Source organism: Mesocricetus auratus, unplaced genomic scaffold, assembly GCF_017639785.1.
Source record: "Mesocricetus auratus isolate SY011 unplaced genomic scaffold, BCM_Maur_2.0 Super-Scaffold_100676, whole genome shotgun sequence".
Classification (NCBI taxonomy): domain Eukaryota; kingdom Metazoa; phylum Chordata; class Mammalia; order Rodentia; family Cricetidae; genus Mesocricetus; species Mesocricetus auratus.
Genome location: NW_024429266.1, coordinates 138,301,703 through 138,317,039, shown reverse-complemented (window position 1 = coordinate 138,317,039; position 15,337 = coordinate 138,301,703). Strand labels below are relative to the sequence as shown.

Sequence of the window (15,337 nt, the reverse complement as noted above, 5' to 3'; positions counted from 1 at the left end):
AACTCACAACTCTAATTTTGCTACTGTTATGAATCATAATGTAAATATCTGACATGCGGGATATGTAGCATGTGACCTCCAAAGTTTTGTAAGCCACAGGCTGAGAACTCTTGCTTTGGGAGGCTAGATGTGAGGTACTCAGAGAAACCTGACTGTGCTGCTGAAAGGGGTTAGAATTTGAATGTTTACCCAGGCTTGAATGTCCTCATTCAGGTGATGTTTTATCCAGTGGGGACTTGCTGCTCACATAATGTGACCTGTGCTCCTGGGTCCTAGAAACCTGGCTGGGAGTGGCAGGAGATTAAGAATATTATATATAGCATGATGAGGAGGCAGGTTAGTTAATCTCTGTTGTAGAGGTGCCTCTGTTGGAGATCATGATCATGTAATTTTCCCTCATTGAAGTTACATTTGGTACTTTTTGAATGTGCTGTCTTCAGCTACAGGTCAACCATTCATCAACATCCATACTCAGAACAAGGAAAGGTCTTGGCATTACTCTGAGCTTAACTTTAGGTGTCACCATTCCCATGAGTCTGAGGCAGAGGTGACATGGCCATGCTCATGTCAATAATTCACATTGACTCATGACTTCATCCATTTTCCATAGGAAGGAGTTATAACTTTTAGGGTCTTGTAGCCTTCTGGTGCACTGAGATGGGAAATGATACACTACCACTGAGTTAGCAATGCATTCTATAACTTTGAAGACTGAATCAAAGAATGTGTGTGTGTGTGTGTGATAATCTTCGTTATTGATTAATGTCAGACACTTAAGTACCTCATGCCTTGTAGTTGTATTTGTGTGTTGAGGGGTTGAAATGTCCAGGAAATGAGAGAAACTAGAAGAGAGAAGAAAAGATAATTCTTTGATTTGTATGGAGCTGAGAATGAATACTTAATTGGGTCAGAAGTATCAACACAATAATATTTCTCTTCCAATTTCAATGAAAGCCCTACCAGGGAATTTTCATATCGACTTTGGATGCAATCAGGCATTTAAAATAGATATTTATGCAGAGAGTTACACAGTCCTGTGTTCCAAAGTGGTGATTGATATCAGTAGAAATCTGTTTTCTTGTTCATACGAAAGATTATTTACAAAAAAACTTTGATAGCTTGGAAGCATCAAGAAAAATTAATCAATCAATCAATTGAGTGATCAATCAGCCAAACAAAACCCCCAAATAGCTCCTAAGTACAAATCTTGGCCATTTTCTCTGAAACATTAGAAGAAATGGAAAAGTGTAATACCGTATTATGAAGTGTACATCTAGATATTGCTTTTGTGAACCTAACATGCTCAAAAATAATAAAGATCATAGTCAGATATAGCTATACTTTAATTGGCTCTGGGTTATCATTACTTTCCTTCAAAGGGACTTGTCTCTTGAATGCAACAGAGCAGTAAAAAACAAGCTGGATATACAGTGCTTCTCACTGAACTTAAAGAAAGTAGAAACATAGGCAGGAGAGATGTTAAGGAAATCAATAACACTTGATGCTATTCCAGAAGATCCAGTGTAGTTATTAGCATCCACATTCATGTTGGGTGGGTCACAACAGTTGCAGCTCCAGATGTTCTGACTCTGTCTTCTGGCCCCCACCAGCACACACACACACACACATACACACACACACACACACACACACACACACACACACACACACACACCATACAATTATTAAACATTAAAAGACATTGCAATCCAGCATTTTACACTGTAATGTAAAGATTTTTCTAAACCCTTAAAAAGAAACCATCTTATTTTGGTGTGATTCTCTTCTGCTGACTGCTAGGTGTTATACTTAATAAGAATGAAGCTTCTTGTGAAATATTTCATATATGATACTAAAACACTTTTGAGGCTGACCCTACTTAGAGCATCTCCTGCTCATGATTGTGCAAACAACATGTCAAATGAAAGATATAGGGCAAGTTGCCAATTTCTGTGAAACTTTATGCCCCAAGATCCCAGGCATTTTGTTGCCATTTTTAATTGATTGATTTAGAGTTCTTTACATATTTTAGATATTAATATTCATTCAGATGTATAGCTGTCAAAGATGCTCTCATATTTCCTGGACTTCTTCTTCACCCAGTTGTTTCTTTGTTTACTGTGCAGAAGGTTTTAGATTCATGAAGTTCCACTCATCAATTATTGGCCTTAATTCTTAAGCAAATGTGGTCCTATTCAGGAAGTCATTAAGTAGGATACTACTTATGTTTTCCTCTAGCACTTTCAGTGTTTCAAGATCAGGTCTTTGAATAATTTTGGAGTTAGTTTCTATGCAAGGTGATAGATATGGGTCTAATTTCCTTTTTTTCCTACATGTGGACATTTAGTTTTTCCAGCATCATGCATTGACAATGCTTTATTTTTCTGGATCAGAGTTCATTTTCCCATATTTTTATTCTAAGATTTTGACCATGTTTAAAACCAAAATGAGTTTTGTGTAGACAACAGATAGATGGATTAAAAAATTTTTTTTTTACGAGACAGGGTTTCTCTGTATTGTTTGGAGGCTATCGGTCCAGCCCGGCCTCAAACTCACAGAGATCCGCCTGCCTCTGCCTCCCGAGTGCTGGGATTAAAGGAGTCCGCCACCACCGCCCGGCCGGATTTTTTAAAAAATTAATCCATTCAACCAGCCTGCATTCTTGATTAGAGAATTGAGTTGATATCTAAAGTTTTTATTGGAGTGTGAATTTTAATTACAGGCATTGCGTTGTTGATTTTGGATGACAATATTGGTGGTGGGACTTTTGTGATTTAATAATTACAACTTTATTTTTTTACACAGTCTCTCTGCTATGCTTATTTCTCTCTTTAGCCCAAAAATATTGCTTCCTGCATTTTCTTTAGGTTTTGTTTATATTGTAGAAAGTTTTTTTTCTTCTTTACTTATGGCAGAGAGTTTTGCAGCATTTTATCCTAGGTGGGCCTTCATAGTCCTTCAGGGCTTAGTATGCATTGCTACAGGCTTTTCTTGGTTTTCAGTGCTTTCACTGAGACATCTTTTCTTATTCGATGGTTTTTTTTATATGCGACTTTCATTTTATCCCTTGAACCTCATGATATACTTTCTTTCTTATGTATATGTAGTGTTTTAGCAATGATGTGCATGCTTCAAGGGATTTCCTTTTCTGGTTTGCTCTATTTGGTGTTCTGTATTTCTAGGTATATGGGTAGATTTGTCTTTCCTTAGTTTGGTAAAGTTTTCCTCTATGATGTTGCTGAAGACCTGGTCTCTGTCATTGACTTGGGATATGTCTTCATCATGTTGGAATTTTTTTTTGCAAGTTCTAAGTTTGAGATGGACAGAGCACATTGGGGCTAAAAGGACATATGGGTGGGTTATGTCCAGTAGTTAGAAATTGCTTGGGTGGAATGAAGTCAAGTAGATGGAGAGGACTGCTGGAGTGCAGGTTGTGCCTCCTGATCCAAGCTTGGAAAATGTTCATAGACAGAGCCTATTGGGAAGGTTTGATATGGTATGGAGGGGACCTATGGATTGGGGGATAGGTAAGGAGAATCCTGGCAGAAGCCTTGAAGTAGATTGTAGTACAGCCAGACAGGGGTGTCATACTGGGCTGGATGGAGACATTGGAAACTGCACAGAAGGTGTCTGTGGCTGGTGGCAGTTCAGTCAGGTCCTGGTGGAAGTTGGTCTCTCTTTTTCTTTATGTTCTCTAAGACTTACATATGGTATGCTTTAATAATATCTATCATCCAAGTCTTTCCAGATTTACTACCACTTACCTATCCAACTTTGTGTTTAAAAATCAAGCAAATAAAAAGAAAAACCCATCAGTTTCTAATCCCCACATAGTCTTGAATGTGTGATCTTCCAATGGAACTCGGAATACTTACCAGGGGTTATATACTCTTCGAGAAAAGTGTCTCCTCCTCTTCCAGCAGCTAACACTTACCAGTAGCTTCACAACTATGGTTGGGACTTTGTGTTCATCTCTCCTCTCCATGTTGAGATTTGGTTTGGCTTGGGTTTGCACAAGTTGTCATAGCAGCTGTGAGTTAATATGTGTAGCAGTGTTCAGAAATAATGTTCCTTACAGTTTTCACTCCCTCTGGCTCTTACACACTCTTTCTGCCCCCTTGTGTGTTGGTGAATGTTTTCTTTAGATTTGATCACATTTCTCTATGATAATATTGAAGTTTGTCCTGAAGGTACATTTTATTTTGTGGAGAGTATAGAGAGATAGTAAGGTGACATGAGGGGAAGTAAGGTGAATGGAGGGGAGAAAGGTGACACTGACAGCTGAAAACAGGGAGAGTTTCAAGGCTGGCGAGATGGCTATGAATAAAGTGCCATTTAACAATTTAGAGCAGAACTTCCATCCTAAGCATACATAGAAAAATTTCGGGTACAGTGGTATACATGTGTAATCCTAGCAACAAGGAAGTAGATATGGGTGGGTCACTGGGGCTAAGTGGCCAGCCAGCCTAGTGTAGCTGGTGACCCTGGGACTTACTTACTGTTCAGCCACCATAGGTTAACTGGTGAGATCCATGTTCAGTTAGAGATACTTATTTTCAAAACATAAGATATATAGTGATGTAGGAAGACACCTGACATCAACTTCTGGCCTTTACATACATTGTACAAGCATACACACACATGCATGTGCATGTGAGTTCACACACACACACACACACACACACACACACACACACACACACACACAGAAACCAAATTGTCAGATGTTGTTTATGCTTTGTTTGTTATCTTGACAAATCTATATGTCTTGGCTAAGATTAGCTATTTTATGTTTTTTTGTTAGATTTCTGACCCTTAGTTAGAACAGATTATGCAGCCGATACTCTTTTGACCTGAAAAAATAAGTCTCTCTTTGGGATTAGTGGCAGAATTCTCTGTTCATAGTAGAATGATCAATAGAATCCCTGACAGCCACCCTCTAGATGTGCGGAGCATCTCACCCCTCCACCATCCCAAATTCTGACAGGCAAAAATGTCTTTCGATATTTCCAAGTATCCTGGAACTAGGACGAGGCAGAAAAATATTAAGTCTGAGCCACAACCCCAAAGTAGAGAAGTATTCCCTATCAGGAAGAGATATGAGTAGGGTCAAATGAAATTCTTCATGTATAAAGAAGGTTGTGACATGGGTGTGTGAGAAAGAGGCTTCATTAAAGCACAGAGTTTCCAGAAGATCTTGATCAAACCAGATATGGCAAGATGAAGTATTCCCAAGTGCAGACCAGTGCATTTACGCATATGAATGAATGTAGGCCTGACTGACTTCATTAAGTGCCTAGGAAATTGAGAGGTACCCCATAAGTGACAGAACCATCTGCAGTTTATTTTCCATGAATTATTTCCCTTCCTAAGCAATGCCAGTGTTTTTGGCTTAAGAGTGATTTCTGTGTTGTTATGAACACTGAGTTAAATTTAAGAAAATAACTTTGTGGATTACCAGTATGATAAAATTGTAGGACTTCATTACATTGAAATTTACCGATTTCTGATGAAACAAGTCTAGGTTGATGAAAACACAATAAAATAGATCTGCAGCAGGTCCATTAAATACTTACATGGCATATTTTCTGGGCCATTCGATAAAACCTGAATTATAACAAATTGCTAACAGCTTGGTAGTGAGCGCATGCTTGGCCAAATTCATCTACCAAGTTCCCATTTCCACAGGCAGGTTGCTGCTGGAGGCACAGGAGCCAGAAGTGCTCCGGTGATAGCATATTTAGTTATAAGCGGAGTAGTTCCTCCCACACTGATGAGATTATATTAAACTGTCACTTTTGTGAAATTCATAGGTGATACAAGTTATGGGAATATGTAGGGAACATGTGTTATTATAGGGTTGAGATACCTTTGAGAGTCTGACAGATGTTTCTTTTTCAGAGAGACAGACAGAGACAGAGGCACAGAGAGACAGAGATGCAGAGACACACAGACAGAAACAGAGACATAGAGACTGGGAGAGATTGACTGAGAGATTTTTAAAAAATTTTAGGTATCCATCCCAGGGCTGTGTACGCAATGGCAAGTGCTGTATGACTGACCTATTTCCGTTTCTCTAATCCCCACAGACAATAAATGATCATTCTATCTAACTAATAGATTAAACTATATTGTTTTGGAGAACATGTGACTTAGAGTGATAGCATAATACAATTCCATGCTTTATAACCTAAACTTAAATAGTAGAAAGAGGAAGTAAAAAGAGGAAGGAGATGACGAGGGGGGAAGGAGAGGATAATGGGGATGAATATGATCAAAATACATTATGTGAATGTATGAAAATGCTATAAAACCCAATATTATATATTATTAATATATGCTTTAACTTATAAAAATGTAAAATTTTTGTCACAGTACTGTATGTTGTGCACAGGAAATATAAAAGGCCCAGCAAATAGCACCCAAACAGAAATCATTCTGATCTATTCATTTGGACAGGTTAATACAGTAGAATAGATTCAGGGTGGAACTCATGAAAACTCAAGCACCTAGCTACTGCCTACTGACTTCAACTGTCACCAAATTTATTAATGTCCCCAGGACTGAGTTTTCTGAGTTGCCTAATAGTTTATAATTTGGGGGTTGTCAATATTACTTAGCTTGGAGTAAGTTCAGTTTTGTCCATCTTCTGAGTGCAGTCACCCTGAGTAGTCCTGGTTAAATCTTCTACTTAAACCTTCAGTCCCTTCTGGATGGGAGCCCTATTCTCCCAGGAAAACACATCCACACATCTCCCATTGTAGTCCTTGCAATGTTCTGTATTTCCTCCTCCTCCTCCTCAGCATCTGTTTATTGAACATATCCTTTATTATCTAACTTTAGTCTCAGCTGGATACAGGAAAGAACTTCATCAGCAAGTGCTCTCACATTAAGTATGTGCTCTTCAGGGTACAGAGTATACTTACACCGTGTTCAGTTCTGAGAAGTAGGTCCTTCTATGTGTATCTATTGCTTGTGATGGGCTTATCACATAACTACTAATATATATGAATATATATAAATGTAAGTATGCATACAAATGCATTACATATATATGTACACACACATATATTAAGATGTTGAATTTCTTTTGTGTGGAAGAGAATATAATCTACCAGCACCCCCAGACTCACAGCTCCAAATTTCCCATTGTAGCTTTCATTTCTTTTCAGTTTCTATACATCAATGGAAACCAATCTTGTTGGCTTTTTAGACACATTTAGTGGGGTTATGTTTTATGACTAGAGTAAATTGGGTGACCTGCCTTATCCCTGCAGCTGGATTTTAGCAGGCAGAAGCACAGAAGCAAGTCAATTTCAGAATAAGTTGGTAGGGGTAGCTTATTGGAAAGGCAGAAATACTAGAGAAGCCATTAAAATATAAGTCAATTCTCCATAGGTGACCTTGAAATTAGGTTATGAAAGTAATGGATTTCAACAGAAGCTTTTATGACTGAGATTGCTCAGCCTAGACATCCTAATATATTTTAAATGTATTTTAACATAACCCTTACTATTGGTGTAAAGCATTTTATTCCCTCCTGAAAGGTCAAAACGATGGTGATGTGGAGTAAATGTGTTACTTGAAGGTAGCTTTAGTATTTGTGATAGTGACAAGTCAAAAGTATGGAAGGAGAAATGACAGACTTTAGATATCCCCCCAGAGAGGGCCTCATCCTCCATGAGGAATGATGTGGGGATCATCAGGGGCCTCAGGGGCTGATAGAGGGAAAGGGAGGAGGTGTGGGAGAGGGAACTGGGATTGACATGTGCAGCATTCATGTTTCTAATTCAAATAAAAACATTACAAAATATGGAAGGAAAAATGAAGTTCAATCATTAGATAATCCTTAATGTAGCAATGTGTGATTTATTTTCGTACCTTTCCCATATAACAGATACCTTAAAGTTGTAGATATTGCAGAGATTTGATTGATGGGTGTTGTTTGACATTTAAAAACATGTATGTACACATGAATGCATACATCACATTGATGTAAGTCAGAGGTCCACTTGAAGGAGTTGGTTCAGTTTCCATCATGTACATCCTGGGGTATAATAGTTTCTGTCAACCTGACACAAACCAAGACACAGCCAGGAAGAAGTAATGTCAACTGAGGAATTTAAGTCACTTTGGCTTGTGGGCATATTTGTGGGGGCATTTTCTTGACAGTTGGTTGATGTTAAAGTGCCCAGCCCATAGTGGGCAGTACTTTTCTTGGGCAGGTGAGCAAGGGGTTTATAAAAAAGCTAGCTGAACAAGCTAGAAGAAGCAAGCTAGTAAGAGATATTTTTTCATGTTCTCAACTTGAGCTATTGCCTTGGTTCCATTGATGATGAACTATAATATATAAACTAAAATGAACCCCTCTGTCCTTAAGTTTCTTTTGGCCATAGTGTTTATCTCAGCAATAGGAAATCAAACTGTGATATCAGATTGTCAGGCTTGGTGGCAATAGCCTGGTAAGCCATCTCACTGGTCTGTTGCTTTTAAATCTAAAAATTCATTACTTTATCTTGAAAATAAATATTAGATTTTCATAGTTGTTTAATTAATTTTATATGTATATGTGTACGCCTGAGTGTGTGTATATGTGGTATGTATATGCAGGAACTAACAGAGGCCAGAAAAAGTATCCGCTCCCCTGGGCCCGGAGTTACAGATGGCTATGAGATATCTTATGGGGCCAGTGAACTGATTTTAGGTTCTCTGCAAGGGTAATAAATGCTTTTAACTTCTGTGCTATCTCTCTAGCCCTGAAATGTGGGATCTCTACTGCAGAGAATAAACTTATTTAGGGTAGCACCAGCTCCCAGCATTCAATTCTCCCTTTCAGGACAGAAGGATGAAGACAGTTGACTTTGGTCTTTAAAGAGGAAAGCTATACTGGAGAAGAGAAACTATGTAATTATGAACCCAAGAGCTAATGTAGTGGTCTTGTCAGAGAGTTCCATTTCTCTCCTTAGGCTGTGATAAAGTCTTTGACCTTCACTTTCAGCAAATTCTCTCCAGGTGAGAAGATTATTAAGACTCTTCATGGTAGAAGTCTCTAGTTTCACATTCAGTTTCTTCTTTTAAGTATTTTTAAGTGTATATCTCTTGGAAAAATAGAGTCCTATACCTCTGTTCACATTATTTCAGCATTTGGGAGAATACTGTCAAGTTACTTTTTGAGCTGGGTTACATATAATTTTTGCCTAGAATTACCTAACTGAGCCAAAATATTCTTATCTATTCCAGCTTGGCCATTAGCTCTAAGTCCTACTCTAATTTATAACCATCCAGGTCGCTCAGCACAGGGATAGAAGAACTACCCCAGAATATACTACTTAAGAAGGAAAAGTACAATAAACAAAATAGCCTCATAACAAGGTCCTAGACATGAACATGGAGATTGAGTAATGTGGACCAGGAAGGCTCACACAGTTGTACATTCTTGTGCTATTCATGCAGAACTGGCTGTGAGCATTTATTCGTACTCATAAACTAAAGAAAGACCAAAAGGCAAGTTGTTAATTTCTAGATCTGCATGAACCACAGTATGGACTTAGAGCCCTGGGGCTACTTTTGTCACTTCAAAGGTACCCACAACAAAGGTCGGTGGTGGTGGTGGCATGGAGTAGGAGAGAGACCTGAGAATATTGTCGAGTCCAGGATTTGGTAGCCGGGGAGTATTTATTTCATAAACTAAGGCAGTGATATGTCACTGGGAAGACACTATGGCAGTATTATGTACTTGAAGGAGAGAGGAGGAAAATCGGACTGGGAGTCACACTTTGGGAGACACTGCATAGCTGGAGACCTTGAGAAACAGTTTTTGTAAGGAAAGTGGGGAAGCCGCAAAGGTACCTAGAGGGCCTGGGATAGTTCAATCACATAGGAGACAGGGAAATGCTGTTTGTTATGCTCAAATGCCCTCCCTGTCTGGTTTGCTTTTGTTCTCTTTACCTGCAATGTTCTGACCCCCTAACCACACCTTCCAGTTCTACTTCTGCAGGCCCCTATCCTGATAACTAGCATCAAGTATTGATTTGGCTCCTTTATAACGGCTGGCAGCTCCATATCCCCATTTGCTTATTTCTATCATTAAGTATTTACTGTTTTTTTTCATGTTTTCTCCCTGTCCTCTGCACATCTTTCTACCTGTGCACATGTATTGATTTTAATCACATCTTAACCCCTCAAGATTTAAAACCATCTGTTCATTTGCTGCAGGTTTTATGGGAGTTGATTCTCAAAAATTGTTTATTGATATAAATGAAAACCATAGTAATATGAGTCTTCCTTTGAGGGATTCTTATATTTTCTTTTCAAATTGCATATTTAGTGATCAAAATCAGAATCTTTAAAATCATGTGTAAGAAATTCTCAGCAAGTGTTTCACTGCATCTTAATGCAATCTAAGTATTTAAACCTCACAGATGCCAAATTAAACTGTGTTTATCAAGCTAGGTTTTGACGAACACTGTAAGCTAAATAAGGCTTTGCATTCAACTCTTTATTCATTCCTCAAGGTTCAGAATTAAATGTGCCATCCTTCCTCCTGGAGTTATAAACCATTTGTGATTATTTTTGAAATGCTTATTTTAAACTATACGAAAACCTTCCAAGCAAGCAGTTTCTTTCCTTGGGGAAAGGAATTTGTGTCTAGACAAGAGCAGATGGATGCACCCCGATTCTCTCTGGGTAGTCATCGTGAATGGAATTTAGAATTACTTTTTTTCTGTGTGGTTTCCTTCTTCTAGGCAGTGCTTTTTCATCTTTTATCAAACAATCCAGCTCATGGGTTATGTATGGCCTTCTGGAACTCAGATTCCGTTTTTGATGTTTGAAATGTACATTATAATTTTCTAAACATGAATGTACGAAAATGGCAGCCTTTAGGAACTCCCACTGAGAGACCAGATGACTGACACTGATGAAAGAAAGCCCAAGGAGGACTGCTTGGAAACAGGACTGACTTGACTGGTGATTGTGGCTATCTGGAGAGGTAGAAATAGTTGATGAATATTCATGAGGGAGTGAGAGATAGATTCAACTGGGTCACTTTGCCCCTGTTCCTGAAATCTGACACTGGTGTCTGAGAGAGAGAGAGAGAGAGAGAGAGAGAGAGAGAGAGAGAGAGAGAGAGAGAGAGAGAGAGAGAGAGAGAGAGAGAGAGAGAGAAACAGACAGACAGACAGACAGACAGAGACAGAGAGACAGAGACAGAGAGAGACAGAGAGACAGAGACAGAGAGAGACAGAGAGACATAGACAGAGAGAGACAGAAGCCATGCTGTGGTCATAGCTAGAGTTCCATTGGTGTTAACAAAAGAAGGCTATTATTTTGTTTATGTATTTATTTATTTTTCATTTTGAGACAAGATCCCACTGTGTAGCCCTGGCTGGCCTGGAACTCTTCTATGTCGACTAAACTGGCCTTGAAAACAGAGCTTCACCATTTTCTGTCTCTGGAGTGCCCAGATTAAAGGTGCTCGCCCCACTTAGGCATGGAAATATTCAATTTAGACAAAGTACTTCAGTTGTATCTCTACATTTCTTCTACCACATTTAAAAACATTTATATATAATCAAAAAAATAAATGTCACCAGATAAAATATAGTATGGAATTGAAGCACCATAGGTTGGAGATAGATGGGAGATAGCTGTGCAAGCGTCTCAGTTCAAAGGAGGAAGTTTTCTTGGAGATGTTACTTCATTTGAGCGAAAGAAACTGTTTGAACGCCTTTTTATTGTGTTTTTAATAGCTACTACCTTTGTTTCAAAAGTAAATATTAAAACATTCTTTCTCTCATGGTTCCAATGAGTCCAGAATCAAGCATAATATTTAGTATGCTACTTGGTGATCAAGATATAAAGGATAGCTAAGAGGGAATGGTTGTGTGGAGTTAGAGATCCCAAATTTAGCAGCTTTGGTGCTATGATCATGATGTCATTCTATCTTTAAATTGTAGTAGCTTTGTTTGGGGACAGACCTCTAGAGTCTTTCATAAACCTGAAGTCAAGGTGTTGCCATTGCTGTCTCTGTTTATGGATTGACAAGTAGAATATGCATGCATATGACATAGGAAGACCCTAGTTATTGTTTCCCTTGGACCACCACTCCTGTGTACTTGTTAATCACAGGCTTTTCTGTGTCTTTGCCATTGTAAACCAGTCCATAATGGTTCATGTCTTATGTGATAAATCATCATGACCAAAGTAATTAAAGGATATATATATATATGATATATATGTATTTACCTTATATTAATTCCTTTTAATTTGGAATTGATTTTAACAGAAGACGAAATATGTGATTCTAACTTTCCATAGGTGGATATAATGCAGGGTTTTAAAAACTTTTTTTTATTTAAATTAGAAACAAGTTTACTTCACCTGTCAATCTTAGTTTACTCTCCCTCCTTTCCTCCCCTGCCCCCCCACCAACCTCCCATCCCCTCATCCAATCCCCACTGAAAAGGATACATTTTATCTTACACTTCTACATCATAGTTTATCGTAGAAGAAAGTATAGGCAGGAATATGGAGTCAGAAACTGAAACACAAGACATGGAAGAGCAGTATTTACTGACTTGCCCCTAACGGCTTGCACAGTTTGCTTTCTTATACTACCGAGGACTACCTTCCACTCTGAATGGACTGGGCCCTCTTCTATCAAGTAGCAATCAAAAAATGCCATATAGACTTGCCTATAGGCATTCTCACGTGGACATTTTCTCAACTAATTCTTTTATCAGTTGACAAAAATCTACACATCCAGAACAGCTCACCAGACAGCAACTGACTTTTTTAGAGTAATTACCGTAAGGAACAACAAAGGGGAACAAGATGGAAACTCACTTCTGTGTTTAACTTGATCTCAGAAGTTCTTTTGTTGTATTCTGTTGGTTCAAGAGGTGTTAGTGGTTCTAGCACATGTTCACAGTTTGAGACACAGAAATATTAGTATTAAGAGGGGATGTCAGGGGTAAAGCCATTGGAGATCCTGCATCACCGCGTATACATACAATTAAGTGCATATGGATGGGGGATGCATTATGACTGAGATATGGTAAGACAGATGGAAAAATCCAATAACATGGCCTATAGGTAACATATTCAGTTTTAGGCACAAGAGCCTTATTTCTTTATGTAATGATTTCCAAACCCAAAAAGATACATCAAGTCAAGACAGAGCCAGGTGGTTTGTGGTCAGAAGGGAATGAAAAATTAGCAAAGCTAGACAGTAAAGTAAGGAAGGGCTAAGGCTGACTAAGGTAATTGGAAAAGAGAACTTCAGTAGAATAAGACAGGCAAACTATTTGCAGAAACAAAACTTGCAATTAAAAAGTCATAATGTGTATGTCAAAGAGGGAAGAACCTGAATACCATGTTAGGAAAAATTCCATTTTTCTTGGTGTGGAAATTAAGTAATAATTATCCTGAATCACAGAAGAGTCTGCATAAGAAACCATCATAAATGTTTAACTGATTGGAGTGTAAAGAATCATACTTAGAAATCAAAGGTGTAAAACCTCTAAGAACTTAGAGTCTTCAAGTACTTTGGCACTCCAAGAGTCTGTCTATCATTACAGGGAAGGTATACCTATACTCCGTGGAGCTCATGGATCCATGAATATATGTAGAAATGAAACAGTATTCACAAGGAAGGTTCAGAGAGTTAGTCAGATTGTAATCAGCAATAGGTCAAACTCCAGTGTCAATATTCCTAAAGAATTCTAAACTCACAATTTTGAAAATTATCTTTGTAGGCTGAAGTTGAGGCTTCCACTGAAAACCCTCTAATGATAGAAGGTTGTGAAGATCTTTATTAAATAAACTAATGTCAGGTAGAAACCAGCTTGCATGAGTCTTATGTTACTTTTGAGTGGAGCTTAGGATATTTATCAAAGGCCACATCTTTGGTTTGGTATCATACATCTACACAGGTGGTGGCTTTGAACTTGAGCCTCAAATCATCTCCTCACTACATGCTTTGTAATACACAGCAGCATCAAAGATAAACCCTGGGAACACCAGTCACATTTTCCCTCAGGCAAAGTTACACCTTTAGTGTTTTTAGCCTCTCCTAGCCTGTAATTATGGACAATTTGGATTTTCCCTGGCAATATCTAATAGAAACTGTTTTGGAGAATGGATGCTTTATCTCCATGAACACTCTCAAACAGTTCTTTGTTGGAGGGAATACTCAATGGCTCCAAGGCATCTTGTCAGATTAATGCTTTGCAGCCCCATTTACTCCAGTAATGACTATACTTTAGGTATTTCCAGCTATGAAGATGGGTAGTCTCTGTGGTCAGGGAGTATATTATATTATGCCGTAGAAAGAATCACAATGATATCTTGATCCTGATGTGCTGTTTTCTAGGGTTACACAAGTGCTGTTATTTTCTTGGTTTCACATGAATGTTTAGCAAGCTGGATATTTTTCTAGGAAAGCTTCTTTGTCTACTTTATCTATATTTTATAATAAAAATTTCCAAAAAATGACTCCCAGTGTGAGGCCTGACACGAGCATCATCATAGATAACCCTTCTGTATATAGATTTGCCTGTTTGCTCTTAGTGAATTAGTCAAGGGCAGAATTGGGAGTCTTTCTCCTTGTCATTGATGAACCTTCTCCCAAGAAGCTTAATCCTGGAAGGACTCCAAGTTCAGCTTCCTGAAAGAGTCCCATACCCAATCAGGGCAAACACTACTAAATTGTCTAATGGCTCTGAAAATCTTTGATGAGATTCTGAATCAGTGTGGAATGATGAGCATCACAAACGAGTGGGAAACATGAGAGACTCCTTGCTTTGTCTTAGGGATACTCAAAAATAAATGAATCCTTTCCTCCTCCCCTTACTTATGGTTCTCTTTCTTTATTTCCTGATTGAGTAGTTTCTCCATGACTCAAAAGTATGACAGAGTTTTAAGATGAAAAAATTGGGGGTGGGGTGGGGATTCAGGCACAATAATTGACATAAAGAACCACCAGGGACCAATCCTTTCCAGTGTACCATCAACCATGGAGGTGGGTTCACATATGCTTTCAGATGTCTGGGGATTAAGGAAGGTTTCAGAATGGCACTTAAACTGGAAATGGAAAGTTGAGAAGGTCTTCACCTAACAATGGAGAAGGAAGAGCATGCATTTAAATTTGAGAGAACAAATTCTCATGGATAGATCATCGGCATGACTCCACTCCCCCCCCCACCCCAAGCATCAGATGCTTAGATACAATCTGCATTCTTGGGGAATTGCCAGAAAGTCTATGGCTGGATTTTGCTAACTTCCTCAGAAACACTGGTCAGTCTGGCTTTGTTTCTCCCATGAATCCAGTTAACCT

General features: G+C 38.5%; 1 protein-coding gene across 4 annotated transcripts in view; it reads left to right on the top strand.

The window, feature by feature from the left end:
- Positions 1-15,337, top strand: part of Ctnna2 (catenin alpha 2) — a 1,132,589-nt gene that overhangs the window by 1,034,193 nt on the left and 83,059 nt on the right. The window lies entirely within an intron of this gene.